Source organism: Podarcis pityusensis (assembly GCF_964106645.2).
Source record: "Podarcis pityusensis genome assembly, chromosome: 11".
NCBI classification, from domain to species: Eukaryota; Metazoa; Chordata; class Lepidosauria; order Squamata; family Lacertidae; genus Podarcis; species Podarcis pityusensis.
The window spans coordinates 6,889,616-6,914,088 of NC_138036.1; the positions used below are offsets into that span (position 1 = coordinate 6,889,616).

Consider the following 24,473-nt stretch of genomic DNA (forward strand, 5'->3'; position numbering starts at 1 on the left):
TCCCTGTCCATTGGCAAAGCATGTTGGCTGGGGTTTATGGAAATTGATCCAAAAACCTCTGGAGAACATTCTGTTGACTACCCCTCTTCTTAAGCCTCAGGTCTCATTTCTTTTGCTGATCCTAAATTTGCAGTGTTCCGAAAACATCTCTGAGATGGAAGGATTCACACTGGACGTTTGAATATTGTCTATACCAACTTCATTTATTAAACAAAGGAAGTACTAGACATGCTTTCTTCCCCAGAGAGAACTTCACTGACCAAAGGTTGCAAAGCATAAAATAAAATAAAATATGGAGGGAGGATGCTGGCATTCATTGCCTGAGATTTCAATGACTAATTTATAGGGGGTGCACATGCCATGATGTTGAGAGATGACCTCAGCAATTACTGTCCTTCCTGCCATCTGCACACTCCACTAGAAAACGTTAGATACCTTGTCCATCAAGTAAAATAAACAGCTCCTCTCATGAAGAGACCTAAAGAATACCCTATAAATCATAGCTGTCAGAAATGCTGGTAACACGGCTGAAGACAGAAATCAATCCAAAACTCATTAGTTTGTCTGACAAGTCTTTAATCTCATATTGTTTAATGCCAACCTGGACAACTTTGGTGGAAGGGACCCATGCAAAACAGCGGCTGGGTTTCCCATTACAGAATGTATGGCAATGATTACAACTTAATCTTGTTTCTCAAACCTTCTCCCTTTTCATTCTTCCTTGTTCAGTAGGTCTTGGGAGAAGGTATTGACTCCTACCCAGTTTACCCTCCAGCTCATGGAATCGATACGTCATTGTTACTGCATTCGATAGTTTTGCAGGGCTCTGCTTCTGCCATTTTTCAACACTCTCCTGCAGTTGTATTAAGCTAAGCAGGACAAACAGTGCAGATTAGATCATCTCTTGTATTGTTTGGCGAGGTGGCTAATAAAAAGAAAACGGGTTATTGGTTTTTTGTCAGATGGGGAGTGAAATGTTAGAAAGCCGCAGGCGCAGGATCACACTACATATCCCCCAAGTGCACATTTCAGAAGAGCAGTTATTGTCAAGGGACCCTGATTCAACTGTATAAGAAAGAAAGAAAGAAAGAAAGAAAGAAAGAAAGAAAGAAAGAAAGAAAGAAAGAAAGAAAGAAAGAAAGAATCTGAAACCATGGGACTATCGTAGAGTTCTCAGAATAAATTATAGAACATATTGCAAAAATCAACTTTGTTTGAAAATATTATCCTTGGAAATTTAGCATTGAATGAGTTGCTTTGATTAAAAAATGACACAGTTACATGCCGGAGGCGGGTGGGCTCTGTCAGGAGCTTGTCCTACTCTTGAGTAGGACCCTGGCAGAGACACATGCCCGACTCACATGTTCTCTCCCTTCTGGTCTTTCGTCCAGGAGCTTCAAAAACTTTCTTCAGCCCGAACATCACAGTGACTGATGCCAACCGACACCGGCACACTTAGGAATCCGCAGAGTTTGCACAACTTGCGTGACAGACCTCAGCAACTCAGCATTTCGGCTAATCTACTTTATTTACATATAAACACACACTGAGCACTGCAACATGGCTCCCTCTCTCTCTAGCATCAGACAGCAAAGAGAAAAAGAACAAAGGACAATAGTCCCACTTCATGGAACACAGTAACACAAACATCCTGTCTCAGTCACTTCCCACTATGTGGAGTCAAAACATATACCGTCATGTGATAGACAAAAATCCCATGACTGCAGTCATGGAGCAGGAATTCTAACAGGCTTAACACTCAGCTAAACTGTCAGTAACTGACTCTGAATATCAGTTACTCGAATACACAAATGGACAGAGCACAGTAGCACTTACATCCAGCTAGCAAGTATCTGATTGGCCGCATGTGAGAACATGAAGCTGGATTAGAGGCGCCATTGGTCAGATCCAGAAGGCTCTTCTTTTGTTCTCATGTTCTAATTCTCACCCTCCTTGAGAATTACTCCTTATTATTTTTTTTGAACAAATAAGAAACATTTATTTTACAGAATGAAGTGGATAGAACAAAGGATAGCTTTGTATGGTTTTATGATTCTACTATTTCAACTTATGCCAATAAAGGTTGGTAGAAACTAGAAACAAAGGTTACATCAGGAGATAATGGTCATTCAGGAAACAGCAAACCTATTAATAATTATACTAAATCTAATGGATGTTTCAGGCTTCTAATCAAGCACAGCTTCTGTTAAAACTTCAGTTGCTTATGTTCAGTTATTACACTTCAGGTAGAAGTTACAGGTTCCTAGACTAGATGGTAAATGCTCCACTTATTTCATGTTATTCCTTATTTATAAAATGGCAGACCATATATTTCCCCTGACCATCCATTCAAATGCATCCAGCTGTCTTTTGTGCTGGCATGCTGTTTTTGAGATTGTACTGTTCTTGGTTGACATCCTTGTGTACCTGTTCAGTGCTGTCAGTCACAGTGCAGCATGGGTTATGTGGTTTCCAGGTGCTACATACACTGTAACTCCATGTGCATGTGGAATAAAATAGCGTCGGTGAAAGGACTGTTGCACCTGATTTTACTACAGACTATAATTCAGGATTCTAGACAAATCACACTAGCCAATTATAAATGACATACAATACCATATCTAGGCCTTCTCTCTCTCTCTCTCTCTCTCTCTCTCTCTCTCTGTGTGTGTGTGTGTGTGTGTGTTTTGGAACTCAAAGTTGTTGGGGAATTCCCTCCATTCTTGACCTGGTGACAAATGCATTGGTTGATCTTGTTTGAATTAATGTAGTGCACTGTAGAACCTTTGAAAAATGTTTAGAAACTTCAACAGATCAAGAGTGTCCTAATTGAAGCTGGATATCAGGGACACATGGCAGTTACACTGGCTTTTAATCATAACTTTTAAACATAAAATCATAGAGCTGGAAACGACCCAAAGTGCCATCTAACCCAGCCCTCTGCAATACAGGAATCTTGACTAAAGCATCCATGACAGATGGACACCCTGTTAAAACTCTGAAGCCTGTGAACACTTTCTCAAATCCTCTCGCATGCTACTAGGACCAGTCTCTTCACCTCTGAACTTTTTCAATGATGCACAACTTAGCAGAGTAGTGCAGCTTTTCCTAGGCAACAATCGAGACTGCTCAGTCAGGACAACGATCAGGAACAAAGCTGACGACTAGTAACATGATTTTGTAGTTTATTATATACGGCAGTAAACTCACAAGCTATATACAAGTTACTATATACAGACACGAACTTCAACACTCTCCAAGCACTCCAAAAAACTCCTAACTAGCCAAACAATGCCATAGGTCATGAGAGACCTCAGCCATTCACCAAGCTGTTACTAGGTCCTCTTATCTCCAGGCAAATTTCCCCCGTGCTCTGTCTCCCTAGCCTGTAGACAAAACACTAATTGCTCACTTGCCAAGCTGCACGTAGACTATGAACCCCAACACACCCAACCTCTTCTTAAAAACCACCAAGGAAGGAGAGTCCACAACCTCCCGATGAAGACTGTTCCAGTGTCATAAAGTTCTTCCTGGGTTTTAGGGGTTTAGTTAGAATCTCCTTCTTGTAACTTGAAACCATTGGTTCAAGTCCTACCCTTCAGAGCAGGAGAAAACAAGCTTGCTCCATCTTCTATGTGCTTGTGATAACTTTTCAAGCCCTCAGTGGTTACCTGAACACCCCCCCCCCGTATGAATGGGTTTATTAATACAGAACCTTCCCATGTCCCATCAAAATTTGTGAATCCATTTAGCAAGGCTGAGGGGAGGGCCTTCTCACACCTGGGCATTACAGCTCCCCATCTAGAGAGAGGCTGGTCTGGGTTCCATTTCATTCCATCAGCTAAAGAGTTCTCTATAGTATATAGCAAGTGTTGAGGAACCAAGCTTTCCAGCTTGAGGGCCACTTTGTTTCATGAGACACCTTGCAGGGGCCACTGCATAACTGATGTCCTTGCTTTGTGATGGTGGTCTCTCAATCCTGCATGTCAGTGTTGAAGGAGAAGGGGCAGCTTATGAATTCTTGACTTGAGGAATGGAATAGAAGAGCATTTATTGAGTAAGTCCATAGACCATAGCAGAAGACTTGAGGAATGTGCGTTGCCGTCGCCCCGCTTCATTGCTTGAGAATGATTCATGCTGTTATTGGGCAATAATTATATTGTGCTTTCTAGTGTGGATTCAGTAAAAATAAATGCTGCATGGATGAATTAGAACCTACAACTGCAGGCAAAGAAACATATTGATTCACAATTATCTCTTACTTCAAACTCTGTCCTTTGAAAAAAAATGTATTTCTAGTTAAAAAAAGAAGAAGGTTCATTTAATTGTTTAAAAATGCTGTTCTATACTTTGAAACAGGGTCGTAATAACTGTAGCAGCTATCATTGCCCAAGGGAGAAAATTAGCAGCGCAGACCTTCCACCTCTCTCTTGAAAGGAAAAATAATAATAACGACAGTGCATCTGTTACAGATTCAATAGAAATGTTAGGGAACCATGATCCACTCTGGACTTCCTGGGTGCCAAATATATTTCTATAAAGGCATGGCCAGCAAAGCATTCTTTTGTAGAAATAGTGGGAATTTGGGAGTTGTAGAAACATGCCACAGCTGGGCTGCGAAGAAAATGAAAATGGATGGGAGAATACCCCAAAATCCGAGGGCATCTGGCTTCTGTACACATATCCTAAATTTAGCTGAACAATGGGAGAAGGAATAAAAACAGGCATTGCCTGTACAATTTGTATCTTTATAAATATCCCCTGGGTGGGGAACAGTTTTCAGCTCAAAGGCCACATTCCCTCAAATACAACCTCTGCATGTCAGTGGAGGGTGGAGTCAGGATGAAACGAGGGCAGGTAGTCAGCAGGTAGAAAACAGTAAATTATGCTGAGCAAGTTGGTGTTAACTTTTTATTAGCAAAAACAGGATCTGCACAGGAGTGTCATGCCTAATGGGTATAGCAACTCATCTCCAGCAGGTCCTGCTGAGACTGAAGGTCTCTTCCTCCCCAAGGTTTTCCCCAAGCAACCCTGAGACGGCACCTGCATGATGCTAATTTTTCCTCTGCCCTCTTCATGCTTCTCCTGGTCCTGGGAGCAGTGGCGTAGCGTGGGGGGTGCCAGGGGGGCCGGCTGCACCGGGCGCAACATGGGCGGGGGGCGCGCTCGCACTAGCAGCTCTCTGCCCCTACTAAAATCCACGGGTTAGGGAGCCCGCGCTCGCTCGGCTTGGCGAGGAGGTCGCGGAAGGGGGAGAGCGAAGCCTTCTGCCGCGGGCAAAAAAAGGAGAGGAAGCCGGGTGGGCGGGCGGGCGGGCTGGCTGGCGGGGGTCTGGCTGCGCCTGCTGCTGCCGGTGCAGGGCAAGGCAAGCAGAGCGAGGAGGAGAGAGAGGGGAAGGGGGGGGAAGCAGCTAGGAAACGCTGCGGTGTGGAGGAGGAATCAATTAAGGAGAGAAAGCGAAAAGCCTTGGAGAAAGGGAAAAAAGGAAAGAAAAGAGGCAGCTCCAGGAGAGCACGGGGGAAAGAGAAGCCTCGCTGCTGCTGCTTGGGAGAGTAAATTACTGTACTTGCCTTGCCCCGGGTTAGGGGGCGCAAATTATTTGCCTTGCCCCGGGTTAGGGGGCGCAAATTACTTGCCTTGCCCCGGGTGCTGATAACCCACGCTACGCCGCTGCCTGGGAGACCAGCAGGGAGGGGAGCTTGTCACAGCAGGATGGGGAGACACACATGCCTCTTCCCCAGCCAGGCTGATCTCTGGCTCCTGGTCTCTCTCCTCTTCTGCTTCCTCTTCTGCCTCTGTCTCTAGACTCTCTGCCACAGACTCTCCCTGCTCACTAAGCCTTGTTACCTCTTCAGTTTCTGACACCTCCTCCTCCCACTTTTCCCTCTAACCAGTCATCATCATCTCTTGGAGGATAAAGCTGGGAGTGCCTTACAACCTGTCTTGCATCCTCATAACTACTATGCTGCCCTCAAGTTTGTTTGTGGTAGTAATGGGATAAACATTTTTTAAAAAGTATATATTCCGAGAGATTCAGAGTAAAATGCTGGTGAATTTTCCTGGTGAATTTTTTTCTTCAAAAGAATGCAAACTGATATCAAAATATGGAGCACTGAACTGAAGGGTGAGAAAATGAAAGAGACAAAAATTGACAGGTTTGCTCCTCCCAAGGCAGAGGACATTATCCCATTGCTAATATGGATGTAAAATTTAGTTGTTGGTCCAACTGGATTCTGGCCGCTGGAGGGACCATCTTATTCTTTTTCCTAGAGAGCAAAATGAATGCCTTGAGTCAGCTGTGTCCAGTTTGATCCAAGTCCCACTGAATAAACCTTTGGAAAACACACTGAAAATAACTTTTCCTTGCACATTTTAAATTGCCACCAGCCTCATGTGCATTCCCTTTCAGTTCCAAAAACATTGATTTCTTTCCCTCTGTTTTAAAGCCGAACATGACATCCACCTGTTTATTGTTAACTACAACAAAGCCACAGGTATGAATCATGAATGATCTCGGTTAGCTTGTCTGTAATAGAGGATTAGCCTGGCTGTAAAACCTTCTAGGCAGAAATTGTATAAATTATTCTTTTCCAAATACTCGGCTGTATTATCTGGAAGCTGTTAGCTCATGAATCTTACAACATGAACATGAGATTGGGTTATGATTAGGCACAGCTCAGAATTGCTGTGGATTTTTGCAACTTGCACAATAGCAAGCTTATGCTGCCCCAGCTGTTACAGGTCACAGAGACGGTTTCAGAGACAGCATTGCCTAGTGGGCAGACTGTTGTGTTTGGATTGGTATAGAACTGCTGGTGAGTTCTGCAAAACTGGATCTTTTGGTCCCTTGAAACGTGTAGTTTCAAGCTCAGGTCTCATGACTCTAATGCATTCATTTGGAGAGAGGACAGTGGTACTTCCTTGGTGAGAGAAGTTGAGTCCAACCCTACTCTGGGGGCAAGGACCTGTACCAGTGGATTCAACTTCCAAGAAAGGAGATTCCAGCTAAACATCAGGAAGAACTTTGTGACTTTAAGAGCTGTCTGACAGTGGAATGGACACCTTTGGAAGGTGGTGGACTCTCCTTCACTGAAGGTCTTTAAGCAGAGGTTGGCTAGCCATCTGTCATGATCTAGATGAGATTCCTGCAATACAGGGGGTTGGACTAGAATCAGCCTTTCTCAACCTGTGGGTCCCCAGATGTTGTTGAACTACAATTCCCATCACCCCTAGCTAGCAAGGCTAGAGCTCAGGGATGATGGGAGTTGTAGTCCAACAACATCTGGGGACCCACAAGTTGAGAACCTCTGGACTCGATGAATCTTGTGGTACGTTCCAACTCTATAATTCTATGAGCCTATGACACTTCCTCCAGCTCCTATCCTCGGTCTGCTGATTGACCAGCCAACTCCCCTGTCATTGTGAGAACATCACTCTCAGAAGGCAGGATGGCCTTGGTGACCTCTTCCTCCTCCCCTTTTGGGATAACTGGAAATAGCAAGGCAGGGCCCCTATCCAAGTCATGCTTGGGCTGTCGCCTTCCTCCATCCCAGATTGCCAACTCTGCCCCATCATTCTTGGCATCATGGGACCCATGACATCATGCTGGGAAGTCCCAATACATTTTGGCACCTGAGGTAAACCACAAAACAGTGCCCCTCTCCACCCCAGGGAATATAAAAACACAAAATACATGACCAAAATAAAAAAAAAAGAACAAGCCAACACAACACATTTTGAAGGGGCATTGGATGTCAATCAGCCAAAGGCCTGGTTAAAGAGAAATGTTTTTGCCTGGTGCCCAAAAGGTGTATAAAATAGATTGAAATGAAAATACCGAATTCTCCTATGAAGAGGAGACTATTGTGGAGTTGTTGATGAGATCTCTGGATTATATCTCATTTCATTCCTGTGTCCAAACCAGTTTAGAAATGAAGAATTCCTTGTTGGGTTGGCATGTTTTATTACTACATATTGTCTTGCTATTTTTGTTAATAACATAGGCTATTTCTTATATTGTTCATGACTCCCACTGCTTTTCTCTGTATTTTTTATCTCCATGGTGAGAGCACTCTGTCCTCTGCACTGAAAACGAGAGTGGTGAAAGTGTTTAAATTTAGGTTGGAAGTGCCAATAAGAACGTCTGTGCTGTGTGCCTAACTCTTGTCATTTGCTATCTCTCTGATTGCAAGAGAGCGGCATTTTTGGGTGGGTGAAATTTCCACATCTGCTAGGTCTTTAGGCACCAGGTGGCACTGTTAAGTAGCTCAAAGTAAAGGAAACAGCCGGCACCTTGTCTATATGCAGGACCATCTTCGCAGGCTATTGGTGACTCTTCACGAAACGTGTGAGGAAATCACACATTTATGCCTCTTATTTTCTCAGTGTTCCTTCCTCTGCCGTTGATGTGACAAATGTTAAGTCATCGTCTCTGCCAAGCAAAAATGAAAGCAGAAGGGTGTGTTGCTCTTGTTTTGGCCCTGTTCTTTCAACCCTCTTGTTTCATAGAATCATAGACCCCAAGGGTCATCTAGTCCAACCCCCTACAATGCAAGAATCTCTGCTAAAGCATCCATGGCAGATGGCCATCCAACCTCTGCTTAGAAACTTCCAAGAAAGGAGAACCCACAACCTCCCGAGGGAGACTGTTCCAATATTTCAAATAAATTCTTTCCCCCCTCTACTCCAGAATACTTCACAAAATAACTGGACAATGCCTGTATCCTCTCTTTCCAAGGACGCTTTGGTAACACGCCGAAGAAGAACTGAGACCAAGGGCAGATTTATTGCCATGTGAATGGTGCTCACTCGCTGGGCACTGGCCTGAAAGGATGCCATCTCAAAGCCCGATAAGCAAGGCACTGGACTTTGGGGAGGAAGCATGAGGCTCTGACAGGGTCCTAGAGTTCTCCCTTCTGCTTTCCAAACCTAGTTAGTGCTTTCCCAGCTGCAGGAAGGAGGTAGGAGGACAAAAGGACCCTGCCAGAGTCTTCCCTCCTCCTTCCCAAAGCCAAGTGCCTCATTTGGGCAAGGAATGAGGGGGCACCAAATGTTGGCCTTGCACAGGGTGCCATAGTACCCATGTCCGCCACTGCCAAGATGATAACTGTTTGGTAAACAGGTTGCATTTTTTAAATGTAACAAATAGGAGGATCTGTCTCACCATTTCCCTGCATAGACAGAGAGTGTGCCATCGAACTCAGCCCACATCCCCACGGGGCTGCACATTGCAACGGAAGATCAGCATTGATTGACGGGAATGAAACTGATCTCACCTTTGCACTTGTGGCAACTCATGATGCTGATTGAAAATTTTTTTGCACCATCCATCAAGTCAAAGTAAAGTCTCAAAACTGTGAACGTGGAAAAGGCAGAACTGCAACATCACCAAAAACCTAGCATAGTCCCCATTCTGTCTGTGCGGTTGCCACAGAGCCGTTAAATGTGCTCCCCTGATATTCTCTACTCGCTTACAGCTTCCAAACATCTCCAAGGGCAGCCCTACCCAGAGAGCAGCACATAAGTCAATCCTTGAAACTACAAAGGGATGTGAACCTGTTGAGTGATTCTGGGCTATAACACAAAGAGCTGTATCAGATGTAAATCATGTAAGTTCGGGAACTTGTGGTCCTCCTTACTTTGCTGGACTCTTATTCCCATCAGTCCCAGTCATGGAGGCCAATGATCAGGGTGTAGGAACTTGCGTTCGGCTGAGCTGCTCCTCCGGTCAAGTCCTCCGACGGTGATTAACGACCTGAGCCTTTGATGAGGCTCCAGGCACGTTCCCTCATTACGCAGAGTGTCCAAGCAGCAGAAGAGGACGAGAAATATGAGCTACATTGCTAAGAGTTTTATTTCTAACTACGCAGACAGAAAAGAAATATACATCCTCTCTCTGTGAAAGCAGAGAGGCAACTGGATACAAAGAAACAGGAAACCAGTAATATCAACATCCGTCTCCCGTGAGACTTCCAACAGTCTGGAATCTCTGGAATGTAAACAGAGTCTTGTGACTCCAAACACTGCACAGTAGCACAAACAGAAACCTAACACAGGGATGATGGAAGCTATAGTCACATCAACGCATCGTATCCTGCATCCCGTTCTCACAATGGCCAGCCAGATGTCTATGGGAATTGTACAAGCAGGATTCAAACACAAAGCCCTATTCCCTCTTGTAGTTTCCAGCAACTGGTATTCAGAAGCATTGCATAGCCATCCTCGCTAGTAGCCATCGGTAGGCATCTCCTCCATGAATTTGTCTAATCCTCATTTAAAGCCATCTAGGTTGGTGGTCATCACTGCCTCCTGGGGCAATGAGTTCCATAGTTGGAACTCACCGTTGAGCTGTTTGAAGAAGTTCTTCATTTTGCATGACCAGGCACGACAGCCCCAGCCCCCAGGGATCACAAGAAAGGAATAAAGCAGCGAGCCAAGAGGAAGTCCTCTGGCTCATGCCACTGTTTAAATTGTTCCTGGCCATGCCCCCCAGCTGCTGGATTGGCCGGCTGGCGTTGATGTGGCCGGGATCCCCCAGGCAACGGGGGACGTTGTCCCCTCTCCCTGGAGGTGAGGTGATGGCCACATGGTCCACCGCAACTCCTCCCCACAGGTAAGTGGAGTGGATTAAAGACTCTGACAATGTTATGGAATTAAAATTAGGCCACAACTTTATTTAAATTTCTGGATGTAAGAAGACCTTGGCTTAGGCCTTGGGCGTGTATCCCCCCCAGCCACCCAGCCAGGGGAACTGGGGCTCATCAGGGTAAATGGGATATGGGGGTGCTCTGTGAGACGTAAGTGTAGCAGGCAGCCAAGCCCATATCCCTGCACGCAGGGTAGTTCACTGACGACCTTTCAGTGTATGGCCAGTGACACCCATAAATATAACCCCTTTAAGAGGGGGACCCTGGAATCGCCACCGCAGGGGGGTGAGTCACCACTTCAAACCTACTCCCCCATTATAGGGAAGAAAAGACTAAAGGATTCCACCCAAGGCCATAAGCGCCAAAGTTGTGATGAATTGCTACGGGGAAGACAAAACCTGCCAATGCAGGAAAATTCCTTCCCGGTCCTTCAACAGCAACCAGCCATAGACCATAGCAGTGCCCGCGAAACAGGAAGAAAAAGTTAACCTGAAAACAAGAAAACATTAAACAAAGGGAGGGTAGGGAGGGTGAATCTCCAGAGCCGACTGCCTGGTTCTTGTCAGCTCCACCCCCTATTTATACTGGGGCTGGCCCCACCTCCTAGCAAGAAACTTGATTACTGAGGCTGGGCTTGTACCTCTGAATAATAACACAGAGAAGCAAGCCAGCCCCCTATTTCTAGTAAGTTCCCTGGGAACTGTAGCCCCATGTGCAATCCTGCAAATTGCACCCACCTATAAAGTGTGAGTGCTCGTTATCTGTCCAACATCACCTGGAGGGGGTTTATTAGGTTAGGAAAAGCTGTGAGCTGGGCCCGGGGGTAACCTGAGCAATGCGGTCCAGGTCCGGTCCTGAATCCAAGGGTTCTGTGAGGAGTCAGTCGGACAGGGCCAAGGCAAGAAACCAGGCAGGGTCAGGCACAGTGTCTCAGACAAGTTCTAGCAAACAGCAACATTGCTCCCACAACCTGGGGCGGGGTCTGACAGCCTTTTAGCTCTGTTGGGGTAACGGCTGGTTCTGATCCTTCGGTGACTCACCTCCCTGTTTCGCCCAGAGGCGAGCACTCCTCCTGCGAGTACTCAGGTCTCTCCTTCTCTCAGACCTTCGTCTCTGCAGCTCGGGAGATGTCGGTGGGTTGCTAGACCCAGGGCCTGCCTCAGCCTCCCCTGACCCAGCCGGTAGTGGAGCAGCTGTAAGTGATGGCCCAGCTGAAGGCAACGAGGTAATCCCCGCATCTGGAGCCAGGGCAGGCTCAGGCCCCTGACTTGGCCCAGCTGGTGTTTGTTGCAGGGGAACCTGTGCAGACTGGGTCTCTTCAGAATCAGACCCCAGACTAGGTTCAGATGCCACCTGAGGCAAAGGATCCGGTGCGGACTGAGACGCCTCTGATTCCGAGTCCGAGCCCGAGTCCCAGGCCATCACAAGCTGGTATACATGATAAATAACAAGTATATTATGCTACCCCAAAGCTTCTCACTTAGCACCAATATCACATTGTCAGGATTCAGCTTCTGCTTCTTGCAAACCATGATTCAGAACAGGTACAGTTGCTTTTGACTGCATAGTTAAAGAAATATAGAACTGGGTGCCATCGAGCCCAGAGCTCCAACCGACTTGTTGCAGCCCCTTTAATATAATGCTAAATGGCACAGATTGTTTAATGGCAAGCATCATTTAGCTGTGGGCAAGCTGTCTTTCAGATAACGTGTTCTTCTCCAAGACTGATATTTTTATTGAGGAACTTCAGATAAGCTTCACAGGAGACCCAGTATCCAGCGCATCCCCCTCCGAGATGTGTGGAAAGGAATGGGGCTGATGGTGTCCACTGATGGATCAATGTGGATTAATCAACTGAAGCGTTAATTGCAGGTCGTGATTGGGTTCTTGATTAATGGGCCCTACTGGAAAAAGTGGCATTTCTGCAATTCCAGCACCAGGTTTCACAGAGAGATGGTTGTTCTTCCTTTTTAGGGCAGGGGTGGGGAGCCGCAGGCCTGGTGGGCAAATGTGTCCCTTGAAAGTCTCTCCATTTGGCCCTCAGGACTCTCCCCAAGCCAGCCCCCCCCCACTCAACCACCGCTCCTGCTGGTTTTCCAGGAAAGTGCAAAGCAAGGAGGTGAGAGGTATGGCTCAGGAGGGAAGGTGTCCTGGGTAGGTCCCAAAAGACAGAGAAGTTTGGAAGGTGGCATTTACCCCCTGTGTTTAAGGTTCCCATTTCTGCCAATAGAATCTTAAGTTATTGTGAACTGCTCTGAGATCTATGTGTATAGCATGGTTTATCATCATCATCATCTGCCAAGGCCTATCTTTTGAACTGTGAGTAGCCTGTTACTATCCAAAGCTGTCATTTCAAGAACTATGCAGTGTTAAGAATGTGGTTTCCAAGCTTGCATGTTACAGGGGGGAGGTTCAAAAAGTATCTACATGGTGCTTAGAGAATAACTTGCATCTAAATATTAGTAAGACAAATGAGATGGTGTTGGACTTCCGGAGGAAGAGAGGGGAACCTGCCCCCCTGTTGTATATCGGGGTGTGTGTGTGTGTGTGTGTGTGTGTGTGTGTGTGGAGAGAGAGTCTCCTCCTTTAAATTCCTGGGAGTTTACCTTAGTGAGGACCTCCCTTGGAAAATCAACATAACTCAGGCCGTCAGAAAGGCCCAACAGAGACTCCATTTCGTCAGGGTCTTGCGAAAGAATAATGTTAAACAACAACTGATGAACTCCTTTTACTGGTCCACAATAGAAAGTGTCCTTTCATATTGTATCACAGTGCGGTATGCTGGCCTGGCAGCCACTGACAGAAAGTCTCTACAGAGGGTGGTGAATACAGCACATGATATCATGGGCTGTCCCTTGAGTCCGCTAGATGACATCGCAAGGGATCGTTACCTTAGGAGAGTGAGAAAATTTTTCAGGGATGTCTCACACCCTGGCCATCACCTCTTTAATCTTCTACTCTTGGGCAGGAGATATAGAAGTATAATGAGTTGTACCAACAGGCTAAAAAATAGCTTCTATCCGTGGGCTGTTAGCAAAATTGACTTGCGAGCTGGTGTGTTGTTTGATAAGAGATTGTTTTTTTTTGGGGGGAGGCTCATTTAATTTCATTGTACACAGGTTGTACAATGACAATAAAGGTATTCTTATTCTTATTATTCTCTTCTCCCAATCCATACAATCTTCCTTTTGTGTTGTGGACTTTTTAGATTAGGGTCTCTGTTATTTTTATTTACTTGTAAGCCAGTTTGGGAGGTTCCCCACTGGACAGCAGGATATGAATGCTTTGGATGAACAAAAAGCAAAGAAAGCAAGGGATTAAAATGCCTGAATGCTAAAGGAACACTGTTAAAAGCCACAAGTGGGTTTGTTTTTTTAAACTACCTGTCTGAATACCTGCCAGGGATAGGGATAAGCCTTTGGGGAGGAATCTGACAGATGAGGTGCTACCACAGAGAAGACTCTGTCTCAAGTTCCTGCTAACTGAACTTCTTAATGCGGAGGGACAATGAAAAGACATAAACCATTCAGCACCAACAAAGAGAAATCTGGTCAGAAGAACAAATAATCATACAACTGCTGGGTCATCCATTACAAACTTCAGCAATTTCCTAAAATTGGGCCTCCCAGGGCCTGGCCACCCACCAGCTGAACTTCAGGTGGTGGTGAGTCATGGAGCAGAATCTACTCTGGTGACTTTGTTGGTTGGGTTCAGCCCAGACACTGAAGTCCAGCTCCAAGGTCCTCCTGCAAGAATCAAAGTTACAGGGAACCAGGCAGAAGGTCTTCTCAGCAGTGGCACCTTCCCTGTGGAATGCCCTCCATCAGATGTCAAGGAGATAAAGATCTATAGAACTTTTGGAAGACATCTGAAAGCAGCCCTGTAGCTTTTAATGTGTGATGTCTTATGTTTTATATGTACTGGGAACTGCCCAGAGTGGCTGGGGCAACCCAGCCAGATGGGCAGGGGTATAAATATGATGATGATGATGATTAGGTAGACACATGCAGGAACTCACAATCCTTTACATTTGGGGGACAAGCTTTTTAGACAACCTTTTGGGAGCCATATGTCGGTGGCAGGTGGGGGCAAAGCAATATGAAAATCCTACCTTTGTACAATAGGATAGTTTATACAGCCTCCCTATCTTCCACGCAGCAAGGCAAGATGCGTAATCAGAGTCGAAGGATGAATTTCAGCCAGGCACTTACACTAAAGAATGGTGCTGAGCAAGGTTGTTAAGTGTGGTCTGGGGATAGTGGTAGCCAGATAGAGAGGCTTCATTTACAAACACACACACACACACACACACACACACACACACACACACGACTCACCCTGTTTAATGTCCACCAAACCCTATATGGTGTTTTAAGGAAAATAAACTGGATAACGAAAGCGTAAAGGCATACGAAACAGAGGCTGATGTGAATGATAATCTCACATCTGGAAAAGACATAAAATGGGAGCTTGTTGAGGCAATATGAATCCCCGACAGAAATCTTGCATTTCAAAAGCTGCAGAGAACTCATGGCAGGGAAGGGATGCATTAAAACCCCAAACGTTAAAAGAGTTACAGTCTTTCTTTTATTTATACTAGAGCTTTTAATCCTCAAATAATTAGTCATTACTAGTATTTAACGACTGGTTTGCTAATTGGGTATCCCTCGATGGAACTGAGAGCTGTTAAAACTATAACAAACTGGTCATTAACTACCGTAATGATAAAAATCTCTGGGATTATTACTATTATAAACCATAATTAACAGTTTATAACAGCTATATTTTATTTTGTGGGTTTCCCCCCTTCTCATTCTCGGGAAAATGCCGGGAGGTGACATGTTCCATTCTGACAAAATCTTTATTTGAAATTTTAGTGAGTGGGGAAGATATGGCTGTTTGCTCATGTTTTGATGTATTTTGAGGCAGACATTAACATTTGTTGAGGGAGTGAAGTCAATAAGGCTCCCAGAGTGGCCTACAGATCAATAAGTGTCGAGATAATGTGAAAGACACAGCACAAAATGAAAAAGGATGGGGAGGGAGGAGGAAACAAGCAAGCTCATAGACTCATTCTTAAAGTTGCAGAGTTTAGAACAAGCATTTGGGATGGAAAGAGCTGAGGAAGAGGAGGAAGCAAAGACAGCTGGTCTCAGCAGAGCTTTTTACAGTGACTCTACTTCCTACCTCTCCCCTTCCACAGCCTGCTGGAAAGGTTTGCCGTAACTAAGATAGCATCCTCCTCCAAATGGCAGGTAGTAAAAGTGTGTGCAGAGCAACATTCACCATGAGTTCCAGAGGAAGAAGCTAAAACATCTTGAGATCTTGTCTGCAGTGAGAACTTGCTTTAATGGAAAATGTGGTGCAGGGAACAGAAAATCTTCCCTTACTTTCTATCTCCTCCACACTACATAGAGTTCCACTCTTCCTTCACCCCCAAGACTTGGATTGGTTTGCACTATATAGAGGGTACATTTAATATAGAGGACCAACTTTATGCAATGGTGGTGGAACAATGATGGCATGGTGATGACAACGTCCTGCTTGTGGCTGGCCGCTGTTGGGAAGAGAGTGTTGAACTGGAAGGCCTTGTGGTCAGATCCACTGGAGTACCATCTTATCACCAAGCATAAGTGGGTAGGTTTCAGAATTCAGCCCTGCCCAGACCTTGAACCAGAGGTCTCCTCAGAGGAAGAGAAGAGGACCCTCTAGGAAGACCCCACACATTCCCAATGGCCTCAAAGAGTCCATCAGGACTGAACACCTCTGCCCTAGAACTGAAGGTTCCCACACCAGATGCCTTGGTTGCTGGTCGGCTCTCATTCCCGCCCCCCAGGAGAAGAGGAGATGGCAAGCTGGACAGAAACTTCAAAGCCACCACTGAAAGGCCCAGCTAGCTGCAGCTGAGGCTCCTCGGGAGGAAGGAAATGTATATAGAATCAGGATCTGAATGAGAGCCAGGAAGTGGTGGAGTCTCTAGGACCTAGATAAGCTTCCGTTCCAAGCTGATTCCTTGTTGAAGCCACACAAACATAACTCCAGCCTTTGTGACCTGTGGAAATAGGGGAGTCAGAGAGAGTGCCTGGATGAGTCATGGATGATGTGCTGTGTGGGAAAGAAGGCTTTAATCCCCTCCAAGTGGGTTCGGCCTCCAGGCATCCATTCGGAGCCTGCTCCAGGTTTGAGGGGCCCTTGTGTGATATGTCTTCTGCTGGGGATCCTCTTCTTGCAGTGGGTCCTGGGAGGCTTAACTGGCTATGAAGGTTGCAATCCAAGCTGTTGGTTGACACTTTAAACTTCCTGTAAAGGTAAAGGGACCCCTGACCGTTAGGTCCAGTCGCGGATGAGTCTGGGGTTGCATCGCTCATCTCGCTTTACTGGCCAAAGGAGCCGGTATACAGCTTCCGGATCATGTGGCCAGCATGACTAAGTAGCTTCTGGCGAACCAGAGCAACGCATGGAAATGCCGTTTACCTTCCTGCCAGAGCAGTACCTATTTATCTACTTGCACTTTGAAGTGCTTTCCAACTGCTAGATTGGCAGGAGCAGGGACTGAGCAATGGGAGTTCGCCCTGTCGCGGGGATTCAAACCGCCGACATTCTGATCAGCAAGTCCACAGAGGCTCAGTGGTTTAACCCACAGCGCCACCCCCCCATAAACTTCCTGAGGTGTCCCCAAATGCTGCTAGGTTGGGAAAAGAAAATGGTAACCAGATCCAACTGCCTGGTGTTTCTTCGAGTGCTGGGCTAGAAAAGAAAATAAGGGCAAGCATTGACAATGAGCAAATAAGGGCATTGATTACAAGCAAATAATGGCAAGCATTGACAACGAGCAGCCCTTGCTGCTGCCTGGTGTTGGAACCATCCAATATATTTTAATGAACACTTCCTATCATATTGGATCCTCATCCAAAGGTGAATAGATTAGACTCACCACCAAACCTGCTGACAGTACAAGTTTAATTCTCTGTGATGTTACCTTTATTCTTTCACTCCTTAGACACCATCTTTTCCATGAAGGTGGAGGTATAACTGCTCCGTTTTCCTGCTACTAACTTCCCCTATTTGCATGTAACTCAAATAATTGTCTAGTACTCTTTCCCTGTTTGCAGCAACCTCTGCTTATACCTGCTTTCTGGATTGTTCTCAGGGCAGAGAATTGTCTTCTTAAACTTTATAAATTACCTAACACACTGATGATGATGAAATGACATGTCGCCCCCCCCCCAAAAAAAAGACTCAGAGGAGGCTGTATATGGAGATAAATATGTATGTATTTATTTCCTTGCGTGTTTCCCTTCCTATAAAATATCTCAAAGCAAATTAACAATGAAGATACCAACAATTAAAACAGTTTCATATATCTATGCACAAAATTTCAAATCCAACAGTGATACGGACTGGGATGGGGGGCAGGGGATGAGACTTAAATGGCGTGCTGAAAAAAGGAAGGCCTTCAATAGGTCTCAGAAAGAGAATGCCATAACCTGCAAGAAATTTCATATCAGCCCCCTGAGTTTTCAGTGATGACCACATGCAAAATATTCACTGATTTTATTTGTTTCAAACGTATGATTGAGCATGACTTTGGGGTTGCATTGTGATTCTCAAAGACAGTCCGTTGGCTACAGTGAATTTGGTTGGAGATAATGTACGATTAAACATGCGTAGGATTGGTAGTATGGAGAGGCATCTCAGGCTACAATCCTAACCATGTCTGCTCATATGTAAGTGCCATTGAATTTGATGGTAACTGAGGGTAGCCTAACATTTTGCAATAATAAGACCTCACTCTAAATAGAAGACACCTTGCGCAGGTGGGAGTTAGTGGTGGAAATAATGGCTCCCTCAAATATCAGGCTAGCTTTATAGTTTCATTCAAAACTGAAATCTTGCTTAGCATTTCAGTCTTTGCTGTCCCATGGAGAAGTAATAATAGGCATTAAATTCACCCTGGGGGAAAAGCAAATTAAAACTCAATTGCAAATTAGAATTTCAGGGTTCTTTTTGAGCTCTTTCACACACACCTTTCCATAGCTCCCCAGTAACCTGGCAAGGATTGGAACCCATACCCAATGCCTCCCTCTGCGATATTCACAGACAATCTTCTTTCAGGCTTAGAGAGATGGAAGTCAAAGGTGTATTTGCAAAATGGCTGAGCAGGTTTTGCGGGGAGACAGTGGCACAGCTGGCCTCCTGCAGGCCACTAAACCCCGTATTTAGCAGGAGCCGGTTCCTATGTCTTTGAGGGCCCCATCACAGCTGGGTAATGGTTTACAAGCCTCTTTTCCCCCAGCAGGGCCTCTCATTTTGAAAGATAGTCGTTAAAAATCTTATTAAGCCATTAAAAGTCTAGAAGGTGATTGTGCAGCTGTAATTATGAATGTTCTCTATGCAAAGAGGTCTGTTGGGTATACCGCCACTCTTGTGATGGGAGAGGGATTCGTTTTCAGTGCTCCTCTTCCCGCTGAAAGGGGGCAGATCCTGGACCAGGGTTAAGCACCTCAGCAACACGCTCAATTTCCTTAGGGCTGCACGGATTTACACCACTGGAGAGTCCAACCGCAAGGCTTTTAAGATTCAATTTCAATCTCTTTTGGTGCAGAAATCAGTGTTTTAAACCCCTTCATTATGAATTCTTTTTATGAAGTAGCCAAACTTTTATTAATATCCAAGGGATGGGTTACAGGCTGTAATTTATTTTTTATATCCTAGTGATATAAAAGAAGGTCTTTCTCCCTCCCACTCTCTCTCCTTCAAACCCTCCCCCCCAACTTTTCACTTTAAAATTGGCCAAGGGAAACTAGGTGAATTATATTTGAGACACATCCATGTCTTTTATCCTCCCACAATTCCATTTGGAACAAGAAAAGTGATACTGAGGGATACCCCATCCACCCCCCCAACACACACAAAAAGAATGCTGTTTTGTATTATATCTGAAATGCATTGCACTTTCTGTCCTCCCACAATTCCACTTGGAACAAGAAAACGTTTATTGGGAATCCACCCATTAATGTGATTTTGCATTTACATGACTTGCACATTATAGATATAGTGCAAGCACACCCAACAGGTAGATCATGATCTACTGGTAGGTCATTGGACATCTGTGGTAAATCACTGAACCCCTAAAAAATGGGCCTCCGTCCTCCCCCCTAAAAAAGCTCAGCAACTTTGACCTGAACCCCCCAAAAGGGGGTAGATCACTGCCAGGATTCAACTCTGTGAGTAGATCTCAGTCTCTTGGGAGTTGGCCACCCCGATATAGTGCATTTACATGAGATGCATATTACTAGCCCTATAATTCTGAACCCCACATTAATCCCAGAGCCCAGAGTCACTTCTTCCAATCTCTGAAACAACCTGGGCTTGATGCTCCTCAGTCAGCTGGTGGTGGGTGCTTTCAAAGTTCTCTTCACACGGCTTTGGAGATGTCCCAAAAACCCCTTTTGGCACAGCTGGAGCTTTACCTGCCCCATTTCTGAACATCACCTCTGATATCAGATGTGGGAGAAATTTGATTTGGTTCACATTCTGATGAGAAGCTGCCCAAATTGCATTTCTTGAACCAATGCACAAAGGACAGTTGTCTTAAATTTGCTCATCTCTGAACTTTTTCTCCAATCAAGCAATGTGTCCAAAAATGGTGAGATTTTGATTATTTGGCTGTGAAGGGAAAAAATACAAGCTGCAGAGGAATTCCTCAGCTAGCCTATGCCAAACAACCTGGCCAAACTAGGGCCATTAAGAAACAATACAGGACCATTGAGGGCCATTGACAATGCAAGAGAATTGTCCCTCCCACCAACCTGAGGTGTGAACAAAGACTGGGAAGTTGAGAGGTAGCCAGGATAACTGGGTGTGATGTGACAGGAAAAAGATGTTTTTAGAAAGATGTGCTGGGAAGAAGGGCGAGAAGAAAGAGAGAGATCCCTCTTGAGGAGGCTAGCTGTGAGAGATGCCTTTGACTCCAGTGCCTGCCCTGCTGTGGGGAACAAGCCCTTCTTGAGATGACCATGCTGTAAGATCTGAACTCCCTCCAACCCAGGTGTAAGTATGTGAATAAATCATATTTCTTAAAGCTATGACAGTGTCCTCTGCCTCTCAGTTCTCCAAAGGAGCACAGACCCTGAATGCCTGGAACCCCCTGGAATCTTGCTACTGCTTGGCAGGTGTGTGGCACCCAATTTTTGTAGCAATATAATAGGCAGAAGTGTGCATGGAAATGTGTATATTAGTGTTAATAATGAAACACCGAAGTGCAGTATATCTTGGAAATTGGCTTGCAAAAATGAGTTTATTAGTCAAAAGTGCATACCAAATACAGTCGTACCTTGGTTTTCAAAGAGAAAGCATTATTGAAGTCCGTTCGACTTCTGAAATGTCCGATAACCAAGACGCGACTTCCGACTGGCTGCAGGAGCGTCCTTGCAGCCAATCAGAATCCATGGAAGCTGCAGTGGATGTTCGGCTTCCGAGGCAAAGTTCACACACCAGAACACCTACTTCCAGGTTTGCGACGTTCGAGTTCCAAGATGCTCATGAACTAAGCTGTTCAAAAACCAAGGTACGACTGTAGTGTATGTACTGGAAGAAATTCATATTAAAGCACTGACAAATTTTCACGGGGATTTATTTTTTTTTAAAAAATGCAGATTACTGTGAAATGTGGAGAACAGAACAGGGAAATGAGAAAATGGGAGAACCAAAATCGGAAGATATTTCCATCCCTAGTTGTGGGATAAGTGGATGAGGCTTCCCCAAAATGACCTCGCAGGCCAAATGGGGAAGGCTGGAAAGCCCAAATAGGCTTGTAGGGTGGAGATTCCCCACCCCCAGAGTTAAGAAACCAAGAGCAGCTCTGCTGGATCATGCCAATGGCCTATGCAGCCCAGAACCCTGTTCTCTTTTTTTAAAAATGATATTTATTAAGATTTCAGAAACAAAAAATTACATAAAAGACAATGAAAAATATAGAAAAAAAACCAAAAAAAAAAACCCATACAAAATACAAAGTATAGAAATTTTTTTTAGAAAAGACACTTAAAAACAAATTTATCCTTCCGTATCTTACATTTCATTTCCTTGCTTTCCTGACCTCCTCTCACCTCCCTTTTTTGTATTCCGGTTCAGTTGGTTAATTCAGCAATTCCTTTCCCTCTTTGTTTTTGTCTTAGTCCTTTAACTTAATATATTATAGCTTTAAATTCTCACCTATTAACCAGCCATTTTTTCATACACCTTTATGACATTGCTGCTAGAACCACTTAATTTCATTCTGACATCATTCTAACATTCATTAATTTTACAATATTTCTGTAAATAGTCTTTAAATTTCTTCCAATCTTCTTCCACCGACTCTTCACCCTGGTCACGGATTCTGCCAGTCATTTCCGCCAATTCCATGTAGTCCATCACCTTCATCTGCCATTCTTCCAGAGTGGGTAGATCTTGTGTCTTCCAATACTTTGCAGTAAGTATTCTTGCTGCTGTTGTGGCATACATAAAGAAAGTTCTGTCCTTCTTTGGCACCATTTGGCCGACCATGCCCAGGAGAAAGGCCTCTGGTTTCTTCAGAAAGGTATATTTAAATACCCTTTTCATTTCATTATAAGTCATCTCCCAGAAAGCCTTAATCCTTGGGCACGTCCACCAAAGGTGAAAGAATGTACCTTCAGTTTCTTTACATTTCCAACATTTATTGTTGGGCAAATGATAGATTTTTGCAAGCTTGACTGGGGTCATGTACCACCTGTAAATCATTTTCATAATATTCTCTCTTAAGGCATTACATGCCGTGAACTTCATACCTGTGGCCCATAACTGTTCCCAGTCAGCCATCATTATGTTATGTCCAACATCTTGTGCCCATTTAATCATAGCAGATTTCACCGTTTCATCCTGTGTATTCCATTTCAACAGCAAGTTATACATCTTTGACAAAATCTTAATTTTGGGTTCTAACAGTTCTGTTTCTAATTTTGATTTTTCCACCTGGAAGCCAATTTTCTTGTCCAAATTATACCCAGAACCCTGTTCTCACAGTAACCAGCCAGATGCCTGTGGGAAGTCCACAAGCAGGACTTGAGCTCAACAGCATTCTAACCACTTGGGATTTTTAGCAATTGTGGTTCAGAGACATAATGCCTCCGACAGTGGATGTAGAACATATCCATTAGGATTAGTAGGCACTGATGGACATATTCTCAATGAAAGGTTGAGTGAGAAGAAGGCAAAGTACCCTCTAAATTGGTTGGATGCCTCCTGCTGTAGGTGACAATGAGTAATAACAAGAGACCAGGAAAACTAGGGGAAGAGTGTAGAGTCAGGAAGTTTAGCAACGCTCTGATTTTGCCTACAAGGAATGCTTTAATGCTGCTTAAAAAATAATAAATCAGGTGTCAAATTCTTTCCAAAAACCCTCTTTCATGGTGCCCTTGCTTCCCATAGAAGTAAGGCAATTTTTTTAAAAAATGTAGTATAAACACCAACAATTGGGAAACACTTGCCTGCGAGTGCTCCAGTTGGAGAACAGCCTTTACCAAAGGTGTCATGGGCTTTGAAGACACACAAACCCAGGAGGCAAGGGGAAAATGTGCTAAGAGGAAGGCACGCTTGGCAAATCCACACTGTGATCAACTCCCGTCTAGAAACCAATGTCCCCACTGTGGAAGGACATATGGATCCAGAATTGGCCTCCACAGTCACTTACAGACTCATTGTTAAAACCGTGTTTATGGAAGACAATCTTACTTGGCTATGAGTGATTGCCAAAGAAGAAGAAGAAAGAAGTTTAGTCTGTCTATTGGGTAATCAGGGATTGTGTGCTCATTAAAGTCCAAGGTCAAAGTAGGATGAGCCAGCGACATCACCTGCATCCTAGGAAAATCTTAGGATCCATTCCCAAACTTTCAGAGACATCGCCAGATAGAACGTAAGGCTATTCGGAAACATTGGTCATGATGTCCAGAACATCATTTTGACTCATCTATCTGGCCCATGTCTCTGCCTGTGCTGCAGGATGAAGGTGACTCTCCCATCTGAGTCTCTTGGCCTTTCGCCTGCTGTCTTATAAAACCTTGCAAAGTGTGCTAATTGCAAACGCTTCAGCCTACTGTATATTCTCCAGACATAAAATAAGCATTAAGAGGCTCTAAAGGGCAATGTAGTTTGATAAACTGGTTAACGCATTGTTCTTGGGCCGCCGTAAGATCTCAGCCTGACACCCTCTCTAAATGGTCTGACTAAAACCTTCAGGCCATGATCCAGCATGCGATTGAGGCACACTTAGGTTCACATTTCAGTAAATAGGAAAACAGAGGGATGTGCAGTTTAGAACATGGGAGCAGGGCTGTAGAATTTAGGCTGCAATCCTGGACCTCAGTTACAAGGAACCCTTGTAAAGCCAAGGGACACATTTCCTTCTGGGAAAACCTTTTGAGGGCCACAAACCAGTGGTGGGTGGGTCTGAAAGCAGCTAACATTCTCCTTTCCCTTCCTCTCCCACAACAAACACTCTGTGAGGTGAGCGAGGCTGAGAGACTTCAAAGAAGTGTGACTAGCCCAAGGTCACCCAGCAGCTGAATGTGGAGGAGTGGGGAAGCGAACCCGGTTCATCAGATTATGAGTCTGCTGCTCTTAACCACTTCACCACACTGGATTCAGACTGAAAGGGGGATTAACTAAGTTTGCTATTGGTATGAGCTTTCGTGTGCATGCACACTTCTTCATAACTGAAGAAGTGTGCATGCACATGAAAGTTTGGTCTCTAAGGTGCTACTGGAAGGATTTTAAAAAAATTGTTTCGACTACGGCAGACCAACA

The 24,473-nt window shown here is 44.8% G+C and overlaps 1 long non-coding RNA gene across 1 annotated transcript; it reads right to left on the reverse strand.

The window, feature by feature from the left end:
• Nucleotides 1–609: 609 nt before the first annotated feature.
• On the reverse strand, nt 610–9,963 carry LOC308458796. The gene is made up of 3 exons (XR_013977671.1): nt 9,639–9,963; nt 8,293–8,431; nt 610–869 (listed from the first exon to the last, which is right to left on the reverse strand). It is a non-coding gene; the product is annotated as an uncharacterized lncRNA (long non-coding RNA).
• Nucleotides 9,964–24,473: the final 14,510 nt, after the last annotated feature.